Source organism: Pan troglodytes, chromosome 12 (assembly GCF_028858775.2).
Source record: "Pan troglodytes isolate AG18354 chromosome 12, NHGRI_mPanTro3-v2.0_pri, whole genome shotgun sequence".
NCBI lineage: Eukaryota > Metazoa > Chordata > Mammalia > Primates > Hominidae > Pan > Pan troglodytes.
Genome location: NC_072410.2, coordinates 82,813,012 through 82,821,771, shown reverse-complemented (window position 1 = coordinate 82,821,771; position 8,760 = coordinate 82,813,012).

Genomic DNA, 8,760 nt, shown 5'->3' with positions numbered 1-8,760 from the left:
ACTTGTTTCCTATGCATAGATTTGGACTTCCTTATAGCCATGTATTCATGCTCTTGCTCTGGATAAATCCATGTGTATGTTTCAGCAGTGGCTGATGAGAGTGGAAGCTGAGACCTGTCATGGCTGGAAACATGTGCAGGTCTCACTTGACCTTATGTGGCCTGAGTCTGATGCAGCCCAACACAGGCTGGACTGTTGATGTCTCAAATCTCGCATAATTCAGGAGTGAATAAGCCAGAACTGGAAAATACATTGCATGAACTCTTGTATATTTTAGGGCTCACTCTACAGAAGGTCACAGAGCAGACCTCAACCTGGTGGGGTTTCCCCCTGGAGGGGGTAGGCAGGTCTCAGGTCATGGAAGGAATGAACTTATTTTCCTAGGCCTTGGGATTAGGAACTTGTTTCATTGAAAAGCAGGATATTTTAAAGAACTCACTGGGGTATATGTGTGGTTCGGAAGCAGGTTCCTAACACATGGACTAGCCAGGAGGAGTGCTGTCATGGACCCTTGGGTCTTGGCAGGTTTTGAGTGCACCATATCTAAAAGCAATTTTAATTTTACTACCCTATTTCCTTTTCTTTGATCCTCCGATTATCCCCAAAGCATCAATAGACTCTTGCTGACCTGTTCTATTCTAACTGGGACTTGAAGGAACGACTGTACCCAGGCTTCAGGTGAAGCAGTCTCAATGAGAGGAGCTGCCTGAGGGAAACCTGTGGAGGTGGCAGGGGGTCACACATGCTGGGGTGAGCGGTGGTCCACAGAGAGAGGCCTGGAGCTAGGGGGCTCACTGAGGTGGGAGGTGACCATCAAGATGGCTTTGGAGAACACGAGAGCATTTCCCAGGGAGTCCAGAATATTTGGGGATGGAAATCTGGTAAGGACTAAACTTAACCAGTAAGATGGGATAAGAATCTGAGATATTATAATTTGAGAGTTGATTCATGGAATGTGTGGACCGTGCTGGTTACATTGATGAAACACATTTGTAATTTTTATCTATCCCCTTTTGCTTTTTAATTAAAAATATGCCATATTCTTTTGATGTGTACTCTTAAATCCTTATTAACAGATGCAAATCATGATTAATGACTTATTTCCTTTCCTTTTTGAATGAGATTCTGACAATGTCATCCTTGGTCTTTTGTCTGATCGCACTTGTGTACCCTCTCACCAGTCACAAATCCTCAACACATGGCTCCAAATTCCCCATCACCTTTGAAGTAGCTGTTGTTGCTCTTTCATTCTCATCCTAATCCTCTCCTCTTGAACAGGTAGCATATTCCTCCCTTTCCTGAAATGGTGTTTTATATCATACAGTTAACCGAAACTGTATGATATAAAATACAGTTCTTTTGCTATCTCTACTCTTCCCTAATTCTCAAGAGTTTTCTTGATGCTTCAGGAAGTCCCAGAAGCTCCACTGACCCTGTGAGTTTAATTAGAATATCAGGACCTGCTGATTGTTGTCAAATGTATCTGCTGGATCTCTGGTCAGTTGCTATTACCCTTGTATGCTTCCCAGTGTGTTTTCTTCTGCTCTGGAATCTTACTGTCAGCACTTCATCCCTAGGCTCAAGAAAGCAGAAAGAAACTCATCTCATAAAACGTCTGGAGAACCCCAGCCTAATCACTCCATTTCCTTTTTGTAGGTATAAACCTTTGTAATAGTTTTTCACATGTAATTCTCCTGGTTTTCCTTTTCTCTTTCTCTATTTCTCTCTCTTTAGCCGTCAAATCTTTGGTTCCTGGAACAGTGCCTAGCATATAGTAAGTGCTTAACAAATATTTATGGGATGAATAAATAAACCTAAACTGAACCAGAATCTTAGTCCCAATTTTAATTTCTAAAGAAAGAAGGAGATCTAACTTGATAAAAATTTAAGAGCAGATCAGAATTCTGGAACTCTTCCTGTTAAGTTTTATTCTGCTGCCTGCCCTCAGGAACTCCATGTGTCTCCAGTGTGTCCAGAATGTTGTTCTCCAAAGCCTGCCTCTTTCACTTAGAGTGATTTCCCAGTAACTATTCACTACTGTATGTCAGGAGCTGTGTGAGTGCTTTGCAGGTCCTATGTAGCTAGATTCCCACAACAAACTTATGAGGAGGTGATATTCTGATTTACAAAGTAGACTTGGGTACAGAAAGAGTAAAGCTTTGGCCAAGAATCTACATCTGGGAATCTTGTTAGGATCTGGGATTTAAATGTAGGTAGAGTAAAGCCATACCCTCATGGTATGCTGCCATCTCTCCCTGCCCTAGGTTCCAGAACATTCTTGATTTCTTCTCTCTTCTTCAGAAAGCCATCTCTTTCCTTAGTGTTAACATTAGAAAAACTATCTGGCTTATGCAGTAAGAATATACTTACGAATAATTTATTGTCTTCAGCATTGAGGATGTGATGCTGGCATTCTAACCATTGTGATGCCTTTTGTTTTGTGACTATGGTCTCATAACTTACTATTCTGTACATTTACAAACATTTATGTACACATTTATGAATATTTATGCTTATAAATAGTTCTTACTAAAAAGATGGCTTTTATATAGACTGTTATGTTGGTTTGTCATTTCTTCTGCACTTGCCACACCACTCACCATTGCATTTATTGGACAGCTATTAAGAGCCTGACACTATGCTAGACACTGGGATTACAAAGATTGTCAAACGTGGGTATACAAGTCCCTCCCCAGTTTAAGTTTCTTTAATGTCTCTTCATTTTCTTAAGATAAATTGCAGACACCTAAACATGACTTTTAATGATGTGGCTGCTGCCCCCTCTCTCATTTCGTCTCATTCCCTATTTCCTTTCTCCATTTCTCATTTTGTCTCTTATTCTCTACGGTCAACTCACCTCCCACTGCCCAAATAAATGACCTCTCCTGAACTACTTGCAGTTATTCCGGTCTCTAGGTTTAGTGCTCACCATTCTTCTGCTTGGAACACTATCTTCTACATTGTCAAAATTGTTTTTAGTTTTCAGCTTAGATAGCGTTTTCTACAGGAAGCTTTTCTTATCCTCAGAGTTTGGGTGAGGGGGCACTTCTCAAGACTCCTGCACACCCTGTGCTTTCCTGATTACAGACAGGCAGGGATCCACTTTCTCTTTTTCATCATTTTATGACCCCAGCCAGCATAGCACCATTCCAAGCAGAGACAATGGTGAGTGGGGTGGTGAGAGGCTGGAAGAGGAGGGTGTGTTTGGGAAACTGCAAGCATTTTGATTTGGATTTTTGATGCCCCCCCTTTTTTATCAGAGGAAAGCATACCATTTCCTTTCAATTAACTGTTAGTATTAGCTTGATTTATCTTGCTGGAGTTTTTGTTTTCCTTTTCTAGAAGGGTAACAACTCTGGAACCCTTCTTCTCCTTCGAGGTCAAAGTACACTAAAATCCTCTAGAAAGCAGATGGAATTAGTGATGGAACATAACTAACTGTTTGCAAAACTCACTGCTTTATCACAGAGTTTGGAAGCTTGTCAACTTCAAAATCCCTTTGTTGAAAGTTATGTGTTCCCCAAAAGAAAAAGAAGCCACCCTGGAATCCTGTGGATTAATCACGGGGAGAATGAAGCTACCATTGAGTCCCTGTATGTGTCCAGATGGAGGTTCCAGCTGTTTTAGAAGCCACCGGCTGATTGTTATCTCAGCCCTGGATGTTAGAGGCAGGATCAGAAAGTGTAAATTCCAGACCAAGGACTTTGGGACCCTGGAACAGTGATTATCCCTTCCCCGTATTGGTTCTCAGGCGAGGATACAGGGAGCCATTTGTTTTCTTTTTCCCCTCTGTACAACTGACCCAGAAATGTTTGGCTGTACTTCATACAAAATACAACAATAAAGAGTTATTTTCTGGCCACCTGCCACTGGAGCCCCCGCTTTTTCCCAGAAGCACAGAAGGAAGGAGCCCAGCTGATGGCCATCAACCCCGAAAGCCAGGCACCAGGATACCCAGTTTGCAAACTTGCCCGGGTCTCACTTCTTGTAGGAGGGGATATGCCTTGGGTCCTGGACACACAGGATGATCCCCCTGCAGAGGGGACCAGGGATGCCTGTAAAGATGCTGAGACCAACAATGACAATGAGTCCACATCAACACAGGGAATTTCTGAAGAAACAGACATGGTGATGCCACATGGGCTGTTAAAGAATGTTTCTTAGGAAGATGACTTTCCAGAAACACGTGACATGGAGAAGCACCAGAAAATCTCCACAGAAAAAAATATTAAAGGAAAAAGATGAGAGAAGCCACTATGCAAGGAAATCCTTCAGATGTTAGGAGTATGGAAGGTGCATCAGCTTTTTCTCTTAGTATGTCAGACACCAGAGAATCCACACTATCCATGTAAGGAGTGTGGGAAATCATTTAATGGCAATTCTTCATTGATTTGTCATCAGTCCATACTGGAGAGAAATCTTATCAGTGTGAGGAGTGTGGGTGAGCTGATAATAATTGTCAATCTGATGAGTCATCAGAGAATCCATAGTAGGGACAGACCCTAACTCTGCAAGAAGAGTGGAAATGGCTTCCCCAGTAGTTCCAAATTGGTTATACATCAGAGAATCCATACTGGGGAGAAGACCGATGAAGGTAATGAGTATAGAAGAGATTTTGCTGTTAAATCCACATAATGTCGGCATCAGAGGATCCACAGTGGAGAGAAACCCTGAGTGTAGCCAGTATGGGAAGATCTTTAGGACTTTCTCCCATCTGTACCATCTAAGAGAAGCCTGGGCTAGATCTTAGTTCTTCTGGGGTCCCAGCATTTTTAACCTCCTTTTCATGGTAATTATTTCTACTTCTGACTTTTTCAGTAACATGAATCAATGAATTTCAGTGGGTGTTCTTTCTTTAAAAAGTAATTTCCTTGAACCACACATCTTACATGCTTTAATTTCTGAGCATCACAACAAGATCTGTGCACATAATGGATGGTATGAGATAAACATTGGGAGTTTTAATTGCAAAAGTAAATTTTATACATACTGGGTCTTTACAGTTTGATACTCACGTTTGACTTAAAAAATAGTATTTTTTATTTATCACTTCTCATGACTCATCTGTGAATATTCTGGGTGAGAGTGAGAAATTTAAATGGTGTAGTAGGGGAATGTTATGTGGTAATAAGTATTGCGTTGTGACTGTCAAATGTCATCAGCTTAACATCTGATCTGATTCCTGCTTTTAGCAGGACAAAAGTAGAGCTACAGAGGACAAAAATGCCAATCAGAAGTTCTCTCCGTAGCTTCTTTCCAGGAGGACCCCTAGAACTCCACCTTTGATTTCTGACTGCATTTTTCTTAAATTCCCCAGCAAATCCAGGAGTGTGTGGTGCATCTATTCTCTTTACTGCAGTTGATGGCGTCTTCCCAATGCAGGGGTGCACCTGTGGCTCCCCCTCTCCAGAGCTGCCTCATCACATTTCTCTCTGCTTCCTGCCTGCTGCAACTGCCCGGGACTACAGTCAGTATAACCACCACACACAGCCTCAAGGCCACGGCTGCTCTCCACATAGAATCTGCCCAATAAGCCTGCAGGAAGAAGGAGGAAAAAAAAACAGTGCTCAGCTGAAAATAGACAGTTATGATTATATTATTTGGACCCCCAGAGCCAGTCGTATCTGAAGCAAACCCTACCTATTAGTCTGTTATGCTCACGCTTGCTTGAATGGCCTTTTTACTACCCTCAAATCTCAACTAATGAAGGTGCCAACACATTATCTCATGCTGTGGTCATAAAAAAAACAAAAAAACAAAAAAACCCTGACTCTTCCTAGAAGTTGAATGCTTATCTCTTGCTAGTCCCAACTAGGTTGCATGGTAGAGGTGAAAATCTGTTTTCACCTCTAAGCTCTACTTTTGTTCTGTTGGCTTAGTTATTGGACACTAAGAGGCTCAAGACTGACATTTTTCCAGCTTCAGTGCCCCAGCAGAAAGAAAGCATTTTTTTCTTAAAGCACTGGTATAAAGATTCCAAGATTGGCTTGGCTCCAATCAGAGACCAATCCCTGAAGCAATCATGGTATGTAGGTTTCTTAGTTCACTTGTGCCTCTCTAACAAAATACCACAGATTGAGTAATTTATAACAACACAAATGTATTCTTACAGTTCTGGAGGCTGAGAAGTCCAAGATCAAGCACCAGCAGGTTTGGTGTCCGGTGAGGGCTGCTTTATCAGTGGCGGCATCTTCTCATGGTGGCATTCTCATATGGCAGAGGACAAAAAGGGGCCTAAGCTAATTCCCTTAAGCCCTTCTATAAGGCACTAATTCATACATGAGGGGGAGCCCTTGTGGTCTAATCACCTGCTAAAGGCACCACTGCATAATAACATCACAGTGGGTATTGTTTCACCATAAATTTGGAAGGGAAACATTCAAACCATAGCAATAGGATAAAGGGAGCCTCTGATGGGGCAGGCCTGATCTCACGCTCATCCTTGGAGTGATGGGGTCAGCACCATCAGAACAGAAAGACTTATGAAGAAAAGGATTATGGGAAAATCTGCCCATTGTTCACTGTAGGGCTATTCCTTGCCTTAATCATGGGCATTGGGCAAGGTTTTTGGGAAATTCACAAAGACTCATTTGCTTCTGGGGAAGAGAGGCTATACATCAGAGAATCCACAATGGGGAGAAGACTCATGAGGGTAATGAGTGTGGAAGAGTTTTAGCTGTTAAATCCATATAATATCGGCATCAGAGAATCCACAGTGGAGAGAAAGTATAGCAAGTATGGGAAAATCTTTAAGACTTTCTTCCTGTGTCTTCCCACCTCTAGGAGCCTTGATGCCTACCCTACAAATCACTCTGCCTTGGTATGAATACCACAGCTGGGCCTGCCAATTATTTTGTTTTGTACTGGTTTCTGCAGAAATCAGAGCCTGAGGCTGAGGCTTATGTCCTAGTTCACAGAGTGCAATCTCAGGGAATTAGGAGGGTAGGAAAAAGGGGAATGAGTCAAGAAAGAAAAAGCCAATACAAAGGTACATTGTTAAGCCAGTCACCACTTGATGTCAAGAGCAACTAATGGCTCAGTCTTACAGGATCATCTTCTAAGAGGTTGTGTAAATGACCAGTTTGCAAGGAAGGTCTGTGTGAAGAGAGGAAGGGAGAAGAATTTATCTACTGGCTTCTGTCTCCCATTGGTCAAAAGTTAACCCCATGGGTGTTAATTCCTCTGAAATTCTTGGATAAGCACATACGGACTCTGCAGTGTGTTCTACCTTAGTGTCAACAGGAAACCCTGGGCAAGAGGTAGGAAGTACTCAGTGTGAGGTGAGGCATTATACTTGGCATTTGGCTCCTATGCTACAACATGGCATCTTCTGCAGGAGAAGAGGTACAAATCCAATCAGAACACTTCAAGGCAATGACCACATTGCCTTGAATCTCTTCTAGATTTCCCCAACGTATGACCAACATTTCAGTTGACCTGGAATGCTTGCCTGCCCAGTACAATGACTTAAACCTTTGTCCCTAAGGGTTCTAAATGCCTTGTTTATGTCAGGTTGTTCTTGCTTCAATTATCTGTTTACTATTACTGAGCAGAGAAGCACCAATGGGTGTTCTAGGGAACCTTTATTTCTAGACTTTCTCCTCCCTTCATCCATTGTGTATCAGCAACCCTAGTTCCTCATGACAGTCAGGATGGATCACCATCGCCAATAGAGTGACTCTTTTCTTTGTTCTGTAGCATGAAGCAGCCAAGTGATCTTTGGTGTTACAGCATGGAATTGACTAGAACACTTATGTGCTCTCACTCTTGTGCATCAACAGGGAAACCTTGGGGCAGGAGGCAGGAGGAGGTGTGATGTGGGTGTATGGTGAGATCCTATTGGGTTGTGCTCATATGAAGTTGGTCAGACTTCCCACAGAGTTGGTAGCCACTGATGGTAAAAGCCCTGGGGATGGGTGAATATAAGAGAATCTGACTTGGCATATAAGAAGTATCTGATTCATCTTCCCTCCCTATGGAAACCTTGCTTGCAGAGTGATGGTATGCTTATCAATATTCTCTGACGTACTTCTATGAAGTAGACAGGTAAGCTATTGAGTAGGTAAGGAAGTTGAGGACACAAAGTTGAATTATACACGGTAGGTTTTTCCCTCAAGGAGTTTGAATTCAGACATATCCTCACTTGACAGATAGGAAAATGAAATGAAAAGAAATGGTAATTTTCTCTGAGCCATTCAACTAAAACATGGCAAAGCTGAACCTATCAACAAAAATTCCTAGTTTCTATTCTAAACAAACTCTACTGTTTTTACTAATTATTGAAGTATTAAAACAGCAAATGACTGGCATACCTAGTCATGAGTCACCAGAGTTTCAAATTTAAACAATGCCATATAGTCGGTAGTGATTCGTAAATTCTTCTGTGATAACACTGTATAATTGAAGATACACCTGGGATGGGGCTTTTTGTTAAACTTGCAGCATGTAAAAGGAATGACAAATTTATTGTCAAAGAATGTTGATCCCTCTAATTAAAAAGCAAAATGACCAATTGTGATATCTTTAGAAAATAGTTATACCAAAACATGCAAATAAATAACATAGTATGTAATCTTTTTTTAACCTTAATATGTCATGACTACCTTCGTACACCATTTAATATTCTTCTACATCTTCATTTCAATATGTAGTATTCCATTATGTGGTTATAACATAATGTATTTAACCAGTTATTTTTGGACACTGATTTTCCCAGTTTTTCAGTGTTAAAAATGATGCTTTATGAAGTAGCCATAGAGC